The 18,171-nt window shown below is 47.0% G+C and overlaps 1 protein-coding gene across 2 annotated transcripts in view; it reads left to right on the top strand.

Moving 5' to 3' along the window:
- The first annotated feature begins 5,755 nt into the window (after positions 1 to 5,755).
- Positions 5,756 to 18,171, top strand: part of SMPD3 (sphingomyelin phosphodiesterase 3) — a 77,010-nt gene continuing 64,594 nt past the window's right edge. For both annotated transcript variants that reach the window (XM_072967596.1, XM_031680740.2), the window contains exon 1: positions 5,756 to 5,896. The gene's annotated coding sequence lies outside the window, so the exon portion shown is untranslated. The remainder of the gene's footprint in view (positions 5,897 to 18,171) is intronic.

The raw sequence follows: 18,171 nt of genomic DNA, 5'->3' as shown, positions 1-18,171 counted from the left end.
GAGCTGCTGTTTAGGAAATCCTAAAGTTGGCTGCTTATTTGACTCATCTTAAATATCTCACACACAACACTTCTGCAACATCACTCACAATCCAACATTATTGATAGGAGAGCCTTGTGGGAAGTCTGTATGTGCTGGCAAGGTTATCTGAAAAACTAATAAAATCTTTGTAATCCTTTTCAAGGATGCAGAAAGGAAAATGGCTGCATTTCAAATTCATGGCATTTCAAAGGCATGAATTAAGCTCTAAGCTCTACATTTGAAAAAAATCAACACAAGTTCTCTAATTTATGTTCTAAACTGAGAAAACAAATCATTGCTAAGAAATGAAATTTGCAAAATTCTTAAACACATTTTCTAGTTGATATGCACATACTTAAAACTACAAACTATACCAAAATATAAGTTGCAGAAATCACTATAGTTGAATTTGGTTGATACAACTTCATCATGAAATCTGGAATTATTTTTTGGTTTGGTTAATTTTATTCCTAGACATTCTGCCTTTTAGCTGTGGGTAAAACTGATCATGTGCAGCTGATGCTGAGATGATACTTCTGTGAAAATGTATGAGAAAGCTTATGGCTTCTTTGCATCCTTACCTGTCATGCCTTGGGAAAGAGGGCTTCTTCTTAGCTCCCCAACATGTTGATTATTGTGACACATGTCAGAGGGCTCTGCACCCCATCCTTCCTCCTTGCCATCATCTGTTAACTTCTTACTCAATGTACAGTTTGGCACAGGGCTACCACAGTTCCTCTTGCCTTCAAAGCAGACATCTTTCTGGAAGACTTGCCAGTGACCCATCCAGCAAGCTTGCCTTTCAAACTACAACCTTCTCTGTCTACTCCAATCACCTTGCCCCTTCCCCTGACCAAGGCTCCTGTACCTCTGACCAAAATTACCTGAACCTTTCTGCTCCTCCCTCCCACCCATCACATCCATCCTCTCACACACAGAGAGCCCTGCCCCCATCTGTCCACTCCATCCTGGTTTCACCTCCTTCTTCTTGGTGGACTACCATTTCTACCTCCCTTGTCAACATCTCCAATTGCCTTGTTTTCTTGTCTCTGTTGTACAGCAAAGCCCAGCTCTGGATCAGCCTCACCAGTAGCCTTCTCCACACCTATCTCAGGGCTGTTGGGATGCTAAAGAAAGTCCACAGCTTCATAGATTATTGCCTCCACAAACACATGGCCTCCAGCCTCAGCGGACCCTCAGCGCTGCCCTGCAGTCTCTGTGGGTCGCTATTAGCTTTCCCTCCTCTTTTCCACAGCAGCCATCTTGAACACTTTCCTCTTTCTCCAAGCTTCCCACCCCATCCCATTTCCTCACACTGAACCCATATCCTTGCCTCTTATCACAAGAGAAGTGATGGCTATTGGTTATGAATTCCCTCTGTTTCCTGAGCCCACCACCCAACTACCTACCTACCAACCTGCTGACCTACCTTCCTTCCCCTCTCCCACCTGAGGCTCACTCTGAACCCCACCACCTTCTATCTTCTTGCTGATCTCACCTCATTCTTCAATCCCTCTCTCCTTCCTGTATCCTCAGTGTTCCCTATACTGGCTTTTCCCCAACAGCATTTTTAAACGTCCTAGTCTCTCCCAACTTAAAAGAAAATTGTCTCCCAATTCTACACTCTTTCTGGTTTTCTCACTCGTCCCCTTCAAAACTACTAACAAGAGTTATCTACATTCACTTCCCACACAGTCAGACTTCTGCCCCTGCTACTCCAAGAACCTACTGTCTCTCACCAGTGAGTTCTTTGTTGCTAAATTTGGTGTTCACTTGTTCAGACTTTGGCTGACTAGACCGTTTTGCATCATATAACCTCACTTCCTCCATTTGGCTTCTGTGGCACACCATCCATTGGTTTTCCTCCTATCTCTCTGTTCTCAACTTTACTTCTGGGCTCCTCTCCTTCTACTTGTCCCTTAAATGCTAGCACCCCTCAAGGGATTTTGGTCTTCTCTTTCAGCCTCTCTGCTAAAGGATTTCATTCGTTTCCATGGCTTCAGATATGATGTAGATGTTGAAAACTTGAAAACTTAAGGTTCTTTCTCCAGATCAGATTTCTGGAAGGATGACAGGCTCTCAGGCTCTGTTTTTTTGGTTTCAATTAGGTTCAGGGTACTAGTCCCCCTGATCACTTCTTCTTTGGCCATGCATTAATTACGCCCTTATATTAAGGCATTCTCCCAAGACAAGTTCCAAGTCACCTAATGGGCATCTCACCTGATGTCCCACTAACCTCAAACTCACCTCCTCCTCTTTCTGCCTAAACCTGCTCCTTTACTATTCTGTAACTCAGGGGAAAATGCCACCATCCTTCCACCTAGCTACACAAGGCAGACACTTGGGCATCACCCTTGACTCACACTCTCCTCCACGCCCTCAGCTCACAACTCACAAAGCCCTCTGAACATTTACCACCTAATACATCTCAGATCTACCCCTTTCTTCCCGTCTTCAAAGACGCTGGGCTGGATCATTGCAGCAGCTTCTGACCTACATCTAAGCCTCATCTTCCCCTGGTCATTTTTCACAAAGGGGCTAGACCTTTTCAAAAGGCATATCACCTTACAAACTTTCATTTTCATTAGATTAAAGTTATATTTCTCTTCAGGAGCCAGCCCTGGTTAATCTCTCCAGCCCAATGTCTGAGATTCAGCATTCTGGTTAATCCCCTTGTTACTGAATTAGAAGACCTATGGAACTTCACTGAGACCTTTTTCCCCTCTAACAAGGTAGGAGGCCAGCTCAATGTTCCTCTGGAATCCTTTGAACTCTAGCTTATAAGCATCTAGAATTCCTGTTTCCTAGGGTTCTCTACTCTAAAGCCACTCCTTAAAAATGATAATACATTGAGCATGTGCCTGATCAAAATCATACAACTAATAAGAGAGAGAATGGGGATTTGAACCCAGATTACCCAGGACATTACCTTTTGCCTATTTATTCAGTCAAACCAATTTCTGATAATCCAAGATGAACAATGTGGAAACAGACACATGTTCATTAAGGGCTTAATATTTATGAAGTGCTTTACATGGGCATCTTATTTATCCATTATAACATTGTTAAATAAGCAAACTGCAGATCTGAGAAGATAGTTTGAGCAAGGTCACACAGCTAGTAAATAGACCTGAATTCCCCCACCTCCACCTTATTAGCTGCTCCCTACCACCAATAAATAGCATTTTACAACTGGGGTCCAGCCCAGGGTCACACATTTAATCAGAGACAAAGTCAGAATTAGAATCCAGGTTTCCTGACTCTGCTTGGCTGGGTCAATGCTATTTTAGTCCCTGCTTTCTGGGAGAACCGTGGAACCCTGACTTTTACCATACTTGTAACAATTTCCTGAAAACTAGCACTACTCCTGAAAGGCTAAACTGACCTCCAGAGTTTCAACTGTGGCTCCAGGTGGTTTTTTTGGTGGCCCTCTGCTGATACTTTGCCGATGCTGTGCTGATGCCCACCCTGTGGTGTAGTCCTTCCACTTCTTGCTTTTCCAACAGCCTCTGCTCTCACTGCATCCACAAAATTAGGCACTCTGTGTCAGCACAAATCCCATTTCTCCCCGCCTTCTTCCAGTTTTCTCATCTTCAGTAATGAGGCCCCCATCTGTCCACCCAGCTCCAAAGGCCCTTCCTCCTGGTTTAGCCAAGATCAAAGACCCTCTGCCTTGCCTCTTGTAAGTCCTGTTAGTTCTTCCCTAAATGCAAACCATTTGACTCATTCTTCCATTCTAGCCTTCCCTCCCTGGATGTCATCAACGCAAGGATGATAGGGTTGCTTTCTCAGTCTCTGTCTTTTTGGTTTGAATGAGGTTTAGGGTAATAGTCCCCCTGGTTATTTCTTTGGCCACGAATTAATTATTCCTGTTTATTAAGGCATTCTCCCAAGAAAGCTTTAGTTAAAATACACTCAAAAGGTCTGGATGAAGTGACGTATGAAGCATCTGTGGGGTTAATTGGGCCATCTGGCTAACACCAGGGCCTGAAGCAGGGAAAGATTCATAGAAGATTCTAACCTAGCAAGGTAGGGTATCACCACCAGGGCCCTATGATGCTGAGTAGAGGGCTGAAAGAAGGGCAGGGATCTCAAACACTCTACACTTCATAACTGACAGGAGCAGAAGATCTTTCCCAGAAAGGGAGTGGGAGTTAGGGTGTTTAGGCACAGAAAGAAGGGCCAACAGCTAGAAATGGAGGAACATGAAGAACCAATGACATTTAGGGGAGAATTGACAAGACTTCCGAGGAATAACAGGCATGAATCTATCACTCCTGAGCGTCACAGGCTTGGAAAGCCCCTCAGAGCACTCAGGCAAAATTCCAATCCACTGTATGAATGACATAAATTCTTCAAGCGGGTGGCATCCCTCTAGTTAAACACTCTCAGCAATGGGAAACACCTAACCTTAGGAGATCAAGATCATGGAGGTGTGAGTGAGTGAAATTAAATTACAGTACATTCATTTTCAATTCAACAAACATCTGTTGAGTACCTACTATGTGCCAGACTATAGTGTCTGTGAGCACTGGACTGTAAGTATGAGTAATACAGATATGGCCCCTGCTCTGTGGGGATCTTATAATCTAATGTGGAAGATGAATACTCGAACACGCAGGTAAAGTAGGGGAAGTAGAGGGTGCTGCTCAAACACAAGATGAGGTACCTCATACGGAGCCAGGCATCTGAGAAGGCTTCACTGACGAGGCAGCATCTAGGCTGGAGCTTGAAGAGTGTGGGGGGTTAGCTGAGTGCAGGGTGGAGGGACCCAGGGGAGTGAGAAAACGGGTGCTTAAGGGTTCCCAGTTTCCAAAGAAGTTTGGAGTATTGCAAGAAGAAGATGGAGTCCAGATCTTGAAGGGACTTTAGAGTGATATTGAGGAATGTGTGTTTAATTCCGGAGGCAATGGGAAACCTTGTGAAGGGTTTTAAGCCGGAGAAGCGCCCTCTGGCTACGCTGTGGGAGACGCTGCGGCATCGTCTGAAGGAGGCCAGAATCCGGGATGGGAAGGCCTTGTTGGCCCAAGGAATATGATCAAAAGTAAAGCGCTCCTCTATGACAAGAGAGAGACAAAAATAAAGGAATAAAGTTCGAATGCGCCCCTTCCACTCTTAAGTCGCAGGTCTCCGTCCTCTCTCATCTCTGCTGGGCAAACCAAAGGGGCTCGCCCTGGGTTTGGCCCAACACCATGGAGTGTGGGCGGGGGGACTACTCCACGCCCTTCTTTCCAGGTAAGAAAACTGAGGCTCAGAGTCCTGGGGTGGGGACCGAGGAGAAGACATAATAGACACGGCCTCCCAAGAGGCTGCCGGAAATCACGCACAACCCTTCGAGGGTCCCGCTGCCTGCCCCATTTCTCGCTCAGCCATCCGCCACCAGCCGCCTTTGCTATGGAAACGGTCCTCCCGCCCTCCTTGGCGCCTCCGTTTCTTCAATGCACCTTGGGAAATGCAGTCCATCTCCGGTTACCTGCCCGCAGCATGAACCCAGTCCGTGTCCTTAAAGGACTACAAATTCCAGAAGGCTGTGCGAAAACTCTGGCCGTCTCTGGGGGATGCGGTCTTGCAAGAGAGACGGAGGAACCCGCAGGCGGGGCCGAAGGGAGTAGGAACGACGCCCCCAATGGGCGGCCTCCTGGGCGGGGCCCGGGTCTCCATTGGCTACGGTGGCGCGGAGGAGGCGGGGTCAGCCGAATGAGGCGCGGAGCTGTTCGCCGCTCCAGGTGCTGAGTCCGAGGGAGGCTCCGGACGCGAGAGCCGCGGTCGCCAGCCGCCGCCGCCGCGAGAGCCATCGCCTGGAAGCCGGGGCCGTGAGGAGCCCGGAGGAGCAGGGTGCCCTCCAGGGTGCTGACCGCCCTCCTGACTCTCTGAGGTCGGTGCTGCTGGATTCGCTTTTGTTTTATTGGGGGAGAATGAACTGAGGCGTGAGGGGGCCTGGGGAGTTGATGGGACCTGTCCTCACCATCCTCAAGACCACCTGTCCCAGAGTGCTGCTGACTGACTCCTGGCGAGCTTCTCTGTGGTACGGTGCCTGAGGTGTGAGCAGCTTTGCTTAGGTTTTGTCTTTTGGTGGAGGGGGCTCTTGAGTGTGAGGGGAGAGGGCTGGGGACCTGCCCCACCACCTCTCCAGAGAGGGCGCTGAGAGCTTGTAGCCTCCTTTTGCCTGTGCCTGAAGTCGAGGCTGCTTGGATTATTGAGGATGGGAGGGAATGTTCTGGGATGAAAGGTTAGGAGACGGGGACCCTTCCCCACAATACCTCGGCTGCTTGAGATTACAAAGAGTGTCTGGATTTGACGAATGAAACCGCGGGACTCCTCCTCCCCTGTTCAGACCCTCCTGGGGTTTTTGAGGAAGGGCTGTTGGAGATGTCAGGAAGACCCTTCCCCGTAGCCACCCCCTCTCCAAACCTAGGGTTTTGTGAAGAGTGGGGGACGGGATGGAGATGGAGACAGAAGACTCTTCCCTCTCCCAGTTGGACCCGCCAACTGGGTCATGGGGTTTAGGGGGGGGATTGGGATGTGAGGGGCAAAGGCCTGGAGATCCCTTCCCCACCCTGCTTGGAGTCGTCGAAACAGGAAAGCACTGACGGATTCTTAGGGTCCTCCGCGATCTGGGCCCCCGAGCCTAAGGTCGGAGTGGCCTAGGGGTGGGGTGTGCAGTGGGGAAAAGTAGGAGGAATTGAGGAACCCCTCCTGGGCCTTATCCCCCTGGCCCTCTTTTTCCTGGATTCAGGCTAGGGGTCCTAAGTCAAGACGATCCTCCCCACCCCGCTCCGCTCATGCATCGCAGCGGGGAGCCAGACCCGGATGGGCACGTGCTAGGCAGGACAGATCTAGTACCCCCTCAAGCACCCTAAGGTCCAGGCAGACGCCCCCTACGCGCATAGACCCTCGGGCTGTTCTGCTCCGCGCGAGGCGCTCCTTAGACCCGGCTGCTGAGACCTGGGTCCCGGGCACGCGGAGGCAGCTCTGGGCGCGGGGCTTTCGCGCTCGGCCCCGGCATCCGCGGGAGGACAAAGCCGCGATCGCCGCATTGGCCGGCCTGCGCCACGGGCTGGGCTGGGGGCGCGGCCAGGAAGGGGAGGGGGGCTTCGGGCGCGGCGCGGGGAGCTTCCGTGGAAACGTGCCAGAAGCCAGGCGGGAGACAAAGCACGCTCGATCCTCGCGGGCCCGCTAGAGCCGGGATGGAAAATCCCGAGGGAGGAGGCGTCAGCGGCGGGCAGGGCACTATGCTCCGCACCCTTCTTCCCTGCACATCACCACCCCCGCCGGCCCGGCACCCAGAATGGGGTGTATGCGATGGTAACCGGGGTCCCTTCTGGGGGCATTCAATACCTGTGACCACGAGGACGTGGACAAGAGAGGGGCTCCGCCTCACGAGGAGGGGCCCAGAGTTCAGGAGGCATGAGTGGGCCAGGGTCTTCAGGAGCATCCTGACTGGATCCCCCCCAACCCCACGCACCATCAGCCATGTTAGGTCAGATTTGGTTCCAGGATTCAATGTGTTTGTATGTGTCACAGTGTGTTTCCATGGATGATGGTGTGGGTCAGAGTGTAAGTGTAAATGTATATGACTGGGTGAGGTGCCAATGTGTGCCATGGTGAGCTTATGCATCTGGCTGTCTGTGTGTGAGAAGAATCATTACTACTGGACTCGGATGGTGGGGATGGGGGCAGGGTGGTCATCCTTTCAACTCCCAAGCCACAGTAATGATGCATTCCAGTGGGTGCCCTCAGGGTGGAGGTGGCTTCAGGCCACCTGGTCCTAGCTTGCATGTGGTGTGGCCCAGAAAGTGGGACCTCACAATTATGTGGAGCCCTCTTCAGCCCTTCTGGTGCCTTGGGTCTGACCCTAACATCCTCACCTTTCCCATCCCTCAGAAACCTTATCCTGCTGTAATGAGCTGCTCTGAGGACCAGAATTCTGCCTTCCACCATCACAGGCTAACACATGGAGCTGGGGGTGGCGCTTATCAGCCCCTTGTGATACGGGTACAAGATCATGTGGCACAACAAATTTGGTCACTCACTTTGGAAGGGCTATGGGGCTGGGATTACTGGTCAATGACAGTGATCTCTCAGTAATACCAGGTACACTCACAAAGAGGGCAAAAGTGTGACACAGAGATACCACTATGGTTAGACACCCCTAGAGGATGAGGATGACCCTCCCTGACCTGCCCACTCCCACCAAGTGACCTCAGTTCCATAGAGCTTTTACAATGAAGGTGCTGTGTAACTTTGAGATAATCCTCACCAGAGACTCCTTTCCCATACCATGATGGGCTAGACTGTGGCCAGTGGAAACACAGGAAGAACAGTTACCAGGCTGTGGAGCCACCATCCAGCCCAGCCCTGCCAGGTCCAGCCTCCACAAGTATCCACAGTGACCTCTGCTGGGCAGAAGTGAAACCAAGCTGAAATTTGTCAACTAACACTCGCCTGTGGTATAGAAGCTCAAGGTGGGTTGTGGGCATTGTTAGGTAAGAACCACAAACCCTCCATTTGGGAGCTCTCTGACTGCTTTTAGAGTGCTGAGTTGATCTTCTTGTCTGCAGTTTCTTTAAGCTAGTTCAAGCAATGGAACTGCCTCTGTCCTCTCCGTATAAAAATATTTAAAGAGGGCAAGGAAAGGACTTTGTTCAAGTTTCCATCCAGTTAAGGGTGGGCATCAAATTCATTTATGAGGAAAATGCATAAAAAATAGTTATCAAGCTCAGGAATGTTTAAGCATCTTTCCTCTCTTTTCTTTTCATTCTACATTCCCTTCTCCTTTTTTTTTTCCTATTTTAGTTTTATCCTCCCCTCTTTCTTATTATTAAATAAGTCAATAGCAAATTTTTCAAATATAAGTTTATTATTCTCATCAATACCGAGGCCCAGAATTGCGAATATCAGGAGACTATTACTAAATGCAAAGAGTTGGCAAACGCTGGCTCTTCCAGCCTAATGATGGGAGTAGGGGAGATGGATGAGAGGTGCTCAGTCATAAATGCCCACCTGGTGACATGTGTCCCCTCTCTTGAAGTTGCTCTAAAGGGATTTCACGCAGTCACAAACTCTTTAGAGCTCCTCAAAGGAAAGGAGGTATTTAAATATCTGGTATCGTTCTTACTTTGGCATCCATGTGATTTGCATTGAACTACATGACTCAGTATCATAAAGTAAAAATAGGACTTAATCTCTTCCTTGCCTGTTCGGAAGGTGACTGCATACGTGTGTTATATTCTGCACTGGAGAATGAAAAGCCAAATTATCTCATAAATTGAACGACCTGCTTATCCTGTTTAGAGAATGGTGCTTAACATCACCTACAGGCAATGACGTTATGTTTCTTTCAATTCACACATGAATCTCTTTGTCTTATAAAACCTTTCTTCATGCTAATACATTATTAGTACATTCTTGAGGTTAATCAAGAATGTTTCATCCTTGTATTGAAGCCAAACAAATGAAACATCAGCAGCTACAGGAAGATGTGGGTGGTATTTCTGTTTTTCTTGGGCTCCAAAAAATCCTTGGAGTTCAAAGGAGAGAAGGAAAGGCCCTGAAGATTTGGTAAATCTGTGTGGAGTTCATGGTTTTCTGAGGAAGAGACAGGAGGTCCTCAGAATTTTCTAGGAGGGCTGGTTGTGTAGAAGAATCTGAGCATACATGCAAGTGGCATGCATGCAAATGGCATGCATACTGGGAGTGAGACTGCAGCCCTTGGGATTCCTAAATCCCCACAGTAGTGCAACCTTTAGGAGAAAATCCCCCAAGTCCTTCCTGCTCCCTGAGGCAGCCAGCAGTCAGAAGAAGTGGAGCTGTCCGAGGTTCTGGAGCACTGGCCTCAGCCCCCCTAGTGGGAAGGGAGGACCTTAGGGCTTGGAGCAGAAGCAAGCTCTGAGGACGAGTCTCTGAGAATTTCCCTAAAGCTCATCACAGACTGGAATGGGAGAAAACATAGCTGGAGAGGGTCTACTGCATCACTTTGAATGAGCCCATCAGCAATCCCTATTTAAAGAATTACAAGTTAAGAAGAAGAAGAAATATTTCTGAGTCAGGCTTTTTGCGTGTAAGAATTTACTTAATCCTCACAGTCCTATGAGGTGGGTGGTGTTGTTATTCCTACTTTCAAGATGAGGAAATGAAGCTTTGAGAGGAAAGGGGCTTGCCCATGGTTATACAGATTAGAAGGAGCAGAGTTTAGGTTCTGACCTGGATCTTTTAAACTCCTCTTCCTTACTATTTTCCCCCTACTGCTGCTGTAGAAGCAGAACTGAAATTTTGGACTGTCCCCTATGAGATTCTAGATTTTAGAGGAATAGAATTGGGGACCAACTAGGATTCAGACATAAATCACAAAGAGTCCTTTCAAATTCAGCAAGGATATTGCCACATACTTTACGTCTTATCCTAACAAAGGATTTGTTACCTGAACTTGATTACCAAAGAAGAGGAAAGGGGCGTAATGATCCTCATAGCCAATAGGCCTGGGGTTTTCTTTCCCAAGTGGAACAATTTCACAGGAAACCAAGCCTGGATGGTAACAAAATATGCTTTAAAAATCTGCAAGAATAGAGAAAAAATGAGGACACTTATTATTCAGGAGAGTACATATAGAACTAAAGAACAAGGGCTTATCTTTATTTGCTAGCATCCTGTTCCAATGCTGAGGACACTTGGATGTTGTTAAGAGACTCCTTCTACCTATTCCCACTCTCAGATTGTTTATAGCAAAGCTTCTAATACCAAAATAAAAGTTTTCACTGCTGTGAGCCTCAACTAATTTCAGGGAAGCATCACATTTCTGCCTTCATGTCATCACAACCAGTGTTCCACCTTTATATGTGGTGGCAGGAGTCCTGAAGGTGGACAGGCTGGGGGCTGGATGGGCTTCAGGATGCATATCCTCTGGCCCTCCCAGGGTGGCTGTACCAGCTGCCCAATCTTGCCACACACAAGAGGCCTATGCCTGAGAACTCCTCATTCAATAGCTGCAGGTTTGGCTGTCTAAAAAGAGTAAAGAGAAATAGACTTGTGCTCTCTCTCCTCTCCTGAGATCTCAGGTGCACAACACTCAGATAGGGGGCCTGGCCATTTAAGAAAGTGCATCACATCATGCTGGGTCTCCAATCCATTTTGAGCAATTCCTTCCTCTTCTGGGTTGGGGTTTTCATGGCTCTGACGTATGGAGCAAAGGCTTCTATTGCTTTTCCCGAGGGCACTTAGAGGCCAAGGACCAGCTTCCCATCTGGGTCCGCTCTGACTCATATGACTGCAGACAGATTTGATTGTTTTCTTATTTAGAATCATTAATTAACCTCCCTAGCATCAGAACAGCATGTAATAAGAGGGAGGCCATTTGTGGGGGTCTCTAGGCAGCCATGCCTATAGCTGAGCACTGTCTCCTTCACTAACAGGATGAGGAAATGGCTTCTAATCCTGGCTATAACACTTCAGAAAGTTTAGATTGTCAGGATTTTAGGCCAATATGAGAAAGGAAATTAAAACATAATTAATTGCTAAGGCTGCTATAGTTATTCTGGCAAAAACTGAGAAGCCTAGAGATCCCTCAGATTAGAACTGGATATTCATTCATTCAGCAAACATTTCTTGTGCCCATAGTGTGCCAGGCACAGAGCTAGGCACAGGGGATACTGCTCAAACTTGGGATGAGCCCTGTCATACCAAAATCTTGACTGGAAAGAGGAAACAGATGCAGAAATCCTGAAAAGGATGGGTGCTGTAAGCTGTTTCTTAGAGCTGGAAAGAAACTTAATAATCATAAGCCATCATCTCTTTTTTAACATGAGGAAAGATGCCGAGGGAAATTGAGGGTTGCTACTGGCCACAGCCCCACTTAGTGGTGAGGATGAAGATTAGAACCCAAGTTTTATAACTCCTAAGTCATATTCTTTCCACTGTCCTAAAATGCTGCTGTTTATTAAATTATCCAAAGGGTACATTTCCATTAACATAGCCTTTTATGAGTCAATTCTAATGCAAAACCTAAATTTAAAGTTGAAATAGAAACAATTAGATGTAGGAAAAGGAGAATGCCCATTTATATCTGTGTTGTCCAATATAGTAGCCACATGTGGCTACTGAGCACTTGAAGTGTGGCTAGTCCAAATTGAGATGTGCTACAAGTATAAAATATATACCAGATTTTGAAAAATGTGTATAAAATAAAATAGCTCATAATAATGTTAATATTAAATTTAATAATAATGTTAATATTGATTACAGGTAAAAATAACATTTTGGATACATGAGTTAAATAAAAGATATTAAAATTAATTTTACTTCTTTTTACTCAACAATTATTTTCAGAAGAGGCTAATAGACTCTTACAAGAGAGAGGCAACAGGAAGGAGAACAAGCAGACAATTCTTAGATAAATCGAGCAAAAGATTTACCATTGGTTTAAGATTTATTATAGTTGAAAACACTTGCAGGTATAAGTTCATGAATTACTTTGATGTGGCCCCAACTTGCTTGCAGTTAATGATACTAAGAACTCAAGCCCTTTACATAAGCATACATAAACAAATTAGCTAAGTGAATTATACACAGGTCTTGACCTCTGCTAATGAGTTGAGGAAGAGGATGATTAGAGGGTGCTTATAACAGATAACCCAAGAGCTTTAAGTCTCTTGGACTCTGAGATTCCTTGGGGAAATGAGAGCCTTGTAGTCTAGGAGAAAGACACTGAACAGGAGCCAGATATATGCAAGGTCAAAGCCTCTCTGTCACTGGTTGGCCTTGATCAAGATACTTAATCTGTTTCCTTTTCTGTAAAATGGAGCTAGCACAACTTCTCTTGCAGGTTATGGTGAGGATTCAATTAGATAATGCAAATAAAACACCTGGTACATAGTAAGCACTCAAAAAATGGGAGCTATGACTAAATGTGATTTCAGGTGTTCTCTAATAGAAATTTTTTCTGTTCAGGATCTCCATTTTTGTTTTGTTTTGTTTTTCTTTTTCTTTTCTTTTCTTTCTTTCTTTATTTTTACAGTCCCTCTGCTTCATTCCTCATCCTTGCTCGGTTTAAGGTTGAAAGGATGATTTCATTTGATCAAGTGTGTCTGTCTACACCAAAATGTAGGGGTTCAGTAACTTGGGGCACGCCACACCACTTTTCAGGTTCTCTGTCCCATGAACACATGGGCGGCTCTTTCCCTGGGACAATGAGGCAAGCAGCAAAATGGGCATCGTTCTGTCATGTTTATCCTGAAGTTCTGACATTCTGATCTTAGTGTTTAGAGTACTTTAATGTGATTTTACTCTAAAAATAAAGGGACAGAAATCTAGAAACCAGAGCCCCAGGAGAACGTGGCCCGTGGTCCCTTCCCCGCACAGCTCTGACACACCATTGCAGTCCTTGACCTTCTCTTTTCCAAAAGTTTGCCTTCTGGATCAAAGAAATCCATGTTAAGCTCAGTGAAGACTTATGTTAACAGTGTCTTGGAACCAAACTCCTTACTACAGACTAGTCTTCAGGAAGAGCAGAGATCCCTGGAAGTGTTTTAGGATAGAAACATGGTCAGCTATTCTGGGTCAAAGTGTGGTGCATGGATTGAAGTAGGAAAGAGCATGAAGGTGGGCTCACCCCTGGTTCTGTTTAGAGGCCCCTGACTTCCCAGGACTTAAGTACCAGGGCTAAGTTCTTTTGGGATAGAGTCTGGTCTTGAAGTGCTTTTTTCCTATCCATTCACTCTTTCTCACTCAACAAAGGCTGAATGGTACATAGCTGGGTAGGGGTGTTTTGAGAAACCTTGCTCTGGAGGAGCCCAGAGCCTTACTGGGAGAGGAGAGATGCCCACATGCAGCGTGAACCAAGGAAACAAGCGCTGCAGTAACCACAGGAGGCCTAATTAAGGCAGGTTGGTTGTGCAGTGGGGAAGCTGTGGATCCCAACCAGACAGAACTGAGTCTCAATCTCAGCTTCATCACCAAATGTGTGTGGCCTGGGGCAAGCATTTTAACCTTTCTGAGCTTCATTTTCCTCATCTGAGGCAATAGAATCTACTTTTCCTGGGCTCTTGTGGCCATTATATGGCAACATATAAAGAAAATTCTTAAGATAATACTAACCCTCCTTTACTGAGTGCTTACAGTGCATGAGGCATTTTTGTGCTCGGCCCTCTATATGCACAAAAGAGCTGTTGTTATATCCCTGTTTTATAGCTGAGGAAAGCAGTGCTCAGGAACTTCAAGTAACTTGCTCAAGGTCACATAGGCAGTAGGAGGTAGGCAGTCTGACTGCAGAGCCTTCTGTTAACCACTGGGATCACTGCCTCCCTAATTTAAGGTTAGCAGGAACCCAAGAACTTATTTTGAAGGAGGGCAAGGTGATTTGTGGGTCAGCTTGTGGAGAGGTCTTCTACTTGGTCTTCAAGGGTGGGACAATATGGAGAGGTTCTGGAGGGTAAAGAGGGTGGGCAGGAAAGGCAGAGAAAAGCTGTCACCAAATGAACAGTGCTGGGTATGCCAGTGGTATATTCTGGGAGCCCTGAAATGGAGAAGAGGGTTTCAGTTGGAAATAGATGTTTGGAAAGAAGGGCTTAGAAAGCTTTGGCTAACAACTGTTAGCTAAAACAAACAAACAAAAAAGTTCATAGGTGAAGAAAGGGATATGAAATCTGAAACTACCAGTTTGGGCTATCTCACCAAATGGGGGCATTTTGGTGCAGTATGGAGCATGCCCACCAAGCTTGCCCAAAGCCAGAGCTTGTGGAGGGTGTGGCCAGACAGCACCACCTTCCAGCATTTCTACCAGTGCTCTTTGCTCTTCAGAGAAGGTGCGAAGACTTTTCTCTCATTTGGTTTCCACAAAAGCCCTAGGCAGTAGAAGGGTGGGAGGTCTGCTACAAGGATCACTGCCTGTGTCAAGGGGCAGGCAGCATGAGCTGCCAGGAAGCACAGATGCCAAGCACAGCTGCACTGTCCAAATCCAGTCAAGAAGCTTAGGAAGGCTCTGTCTGTGACGGAGGAGGCAGAAGTCTTGCCCCCTGGGTTGAGACCTTTTCTCTGTGCTCTGGGAGACAGGCAGTATTATCCTTTGGCTCATGATTCTCCAGCGACACCCCTGAGTGGCTACCTCCCAGGGTGGCTGCTGTGAAGGCCTGAGTCGGGGTCACTGCAAATCCCACAGCATTTCTGGATGCAGCACCTGTCAATCAGGGGCCCCTGCTCCCCTACAGAGAGCTTGTTTCACAAAAGGGAATTTTTCTGGTCTTGCCATCTTGAATTTGTTCTGCTATTTCTCTGCAAACTGCAAGGACTGGAAACCAAACCCCATTCTCCTTAGGCTGATTAGGAAACTCTTCTCTAATGGCTGCAGTTACCACTGACCACCAGATTTCTCTCCATGGCTACGCTTCTAATAACAATGGAAAACAAAGGCAGGAAGGGAGAGGGACACAGATGCCGCACTTCTTCCAAGGGGCACCTGCAGTTCTGTGAAGGATGTGAAGCAGTGGGGAGGGAAACTTCACAGCTATGAGAGAGTCCCTTGATGAGTAAAGTGGGAGTTTTGATGTGCAAAATGATAGAAGATGAAAGAGATCATGGTGCTGCCCTGCGTTTTCTTTGGAAAGTCATGCTAGGTTTCCAGATGCCCTCCACATTTCTGGAAAGATAAATACATGGGTTGACAAGACCACACAGATTTGACAAGTTGTCCAGGGATAAGTCCTGAGTGATTATAAACATATCACTAATGAGAAATGACAAACACTTGGTAATGGAATGTTAAGGGCTCATCTGGCCATTGACCCCAGTAATGATTAATGTACGTCAGCACACACTGAACGCAACAGACTGGAATGGTGACTTCCGAAGAATAAAATCAAACTGAGAAATCAGAATAGTAATAAAGGCATGGCTGTTTCAAATGGTTGGGCATCAGAAAGTAGAGCTGTGTTTAATTCAGTGCAGCTTAGGAGCCAGGTCCATTTTGCCCCAAGGCTCTGACATGCCAATTCTTAGACATTCATGTGATCGCCTCCGGCAAAGAATCCCTCCTCTGGCACAGGGTAGGGGCTCAGCAAGTGTTCACAGCTGAGCACCTGGCATCTACTCTGTGTTAAGCCCTGTACCAGGTATTGGAGAGATGGAAGTGCGTAAGACACGGACCCTGTCCTTAGGTGGTTAGCTAAATCTAAAATAGAACACAGAGTACATAGTAGGAAGTGGTGAACATGTTCACTTCATGATGTTTCACAGATGCGGCCTCACCCTGTAGCCCAGCAGGTGAGCCAAATTGAGATCTTAAAAATACTGCCAACCTTATCTCATGTTAAATCTGAGCAGCTATGGTGCAGCTATGGAATCTGGGGTAGCAGAGTGAGGACAAAGGAAACAGAGGCTGGTGTATTTCAGAAGCTTGTTGCACATAGTCAGCGAAAATGTTTTCCTGTTACATGCTTTGTTTGAAAGACTCACTCTTGACACCCTTTGCCTGCAATTAGAGTGTTGCCACAAGGGGCACCAGAAGCATGTGGCCCCAGTTGCCCTGTTCCCCTTTGGCATAGCACGCTAAGCCAAGCACAGTTTTTCAGTTCTTAACCTTCTGAAGAATATAGTTTCTAATTAATTGATTATAGAAGGATTGCTCAATTAATAGGACTAAGCCACTGTAACCTATGTGGAATGGAGAGTTGTGAATTAATTGACATCCATTTAACAAAATTCATATATGCCTACTGTATACAAAGAAAAGGACAAAGTCCCTGCCCTTAGGTACTCACTCCTGTGAGGAGGGCACACACAGATAATTCCAGAGCAGCAAGATAAATGGCATGATGGAGGGATGAGCGAGAGCACTGGAAACAGAGGAGGAATGACTCACTCTGATAGGGGAATACGCACACATTCATATGTGTTAGTTCTGGACGTTAACACCTGAGTCAGAGGGTTTATACCAACACACATAGAAGGAGAAAAGCAAATGGGTGGGAATATTTTGAAACACTGTAAGGAACTGGGCTGTTGAATGACCTTGGCTGTAACATCTACATCTCTGGACCTCAGTTTCCTTGTCTGGTGCTCCAAGGGCTTGGCAGTGGCCATCCTGACCATGTGGGCCTAGAGCAGCAGGCAGATTAGTGTGATGACCTTGACTCTGGTGGCCAGTCCTGGTTTTGTCCCAGCCCCAAGGCCTCCTTGGCACCTGCTTATCAGGACCCTGGTGATGCTACCTCTTGATTCTGGTTGAAATGTTCCAAGACTTCCCAGAGGATCAGCTGAGGTGCTGGCCCCAGAGGAACTTGGTGTTTGTGAGATGTCAGCCTTTGGAGACAGTGGAAATGGTCTAGCTCTCCTGAGGAACTATTTAGCTCACTGTCCTCCCCTGGAGCCAGGCTGGCCCTGTCAAAGTTCAGACCAGTGCATGCCCCGCCCTTTTCACCAGCTGGTCATCTGACCTGTGGCTACTCTTGGGAAAGCCTTGGCCTCATCAGGCAGAGGACTGCTGGTAGCAGGCCAGCCTCATCCCTGCTTCTCAGGCCCGGCAGATGGTGAAGCCTTATGATAATCATTTTGCAATATGCACACTGTACACCTTAAACCTACATATGTTGTATGTGGTTAATATCTCCATAAAGCTGGGAAAAGCAAAAAATATGGCAGCAAAACCGAACTCAGCCTATCTCCCCGCCGAGACCTTCTTGGGCTGTCCTCCCCAAGCACCCCCACCTGCCTTTCCCAGGCCCCAGCCCTCCCCTGTCAGTGGGTGTGCCACAGAACTGGCACCTCTGTGTTAAGGGCTACAGAGGAGCAACTATCTTGCATAAATGAAAAAAGTGCCAGAGTGTTTAAATGTACACAAGTCATTTACATCTGTTTATTGCCCCATAGAGAGAGATTTAATATACAATATATGGGAGCATTACCTGGTTAAGAGACAAATGGAGGCCCTGAGAAAGCCCTCACTGAAATTCCATTTACAAGTCTTACAAAGCTTATTTTAAAATAATTCATGTGCCCAGGAATTGTCACACCTGAGACTGACAGGCATGAACCACCTGTCTAGGCCAGAGCCAGCACCCTGCCAGCTCCCTCCCTCTAGTCCCTTAGCCCTGGGACCCTCTCTCTGCAGAGACCTCAGCCCCACCAGCTGGGACCAGGTCTTCTCAGGCTGCTTTTCTCAGCTGA

The sequence above is a fragment of the Vicugna pacos genome, chromosome 9, assembly GCF_048564905.1.
Source record: "Vicugna pacos chromosome 9, VicPac4, whole genome shotgun sequence".
Taxonomy (NCBI): Eukaryota; Metazoa; Chordata; class Mammalia; order Artiodactyla; family Camelidae; genus Vicugna; species Vicugna pacos.
This window is presented reverse-complemented; position numbering and strand designations above follow the sequence as displayed.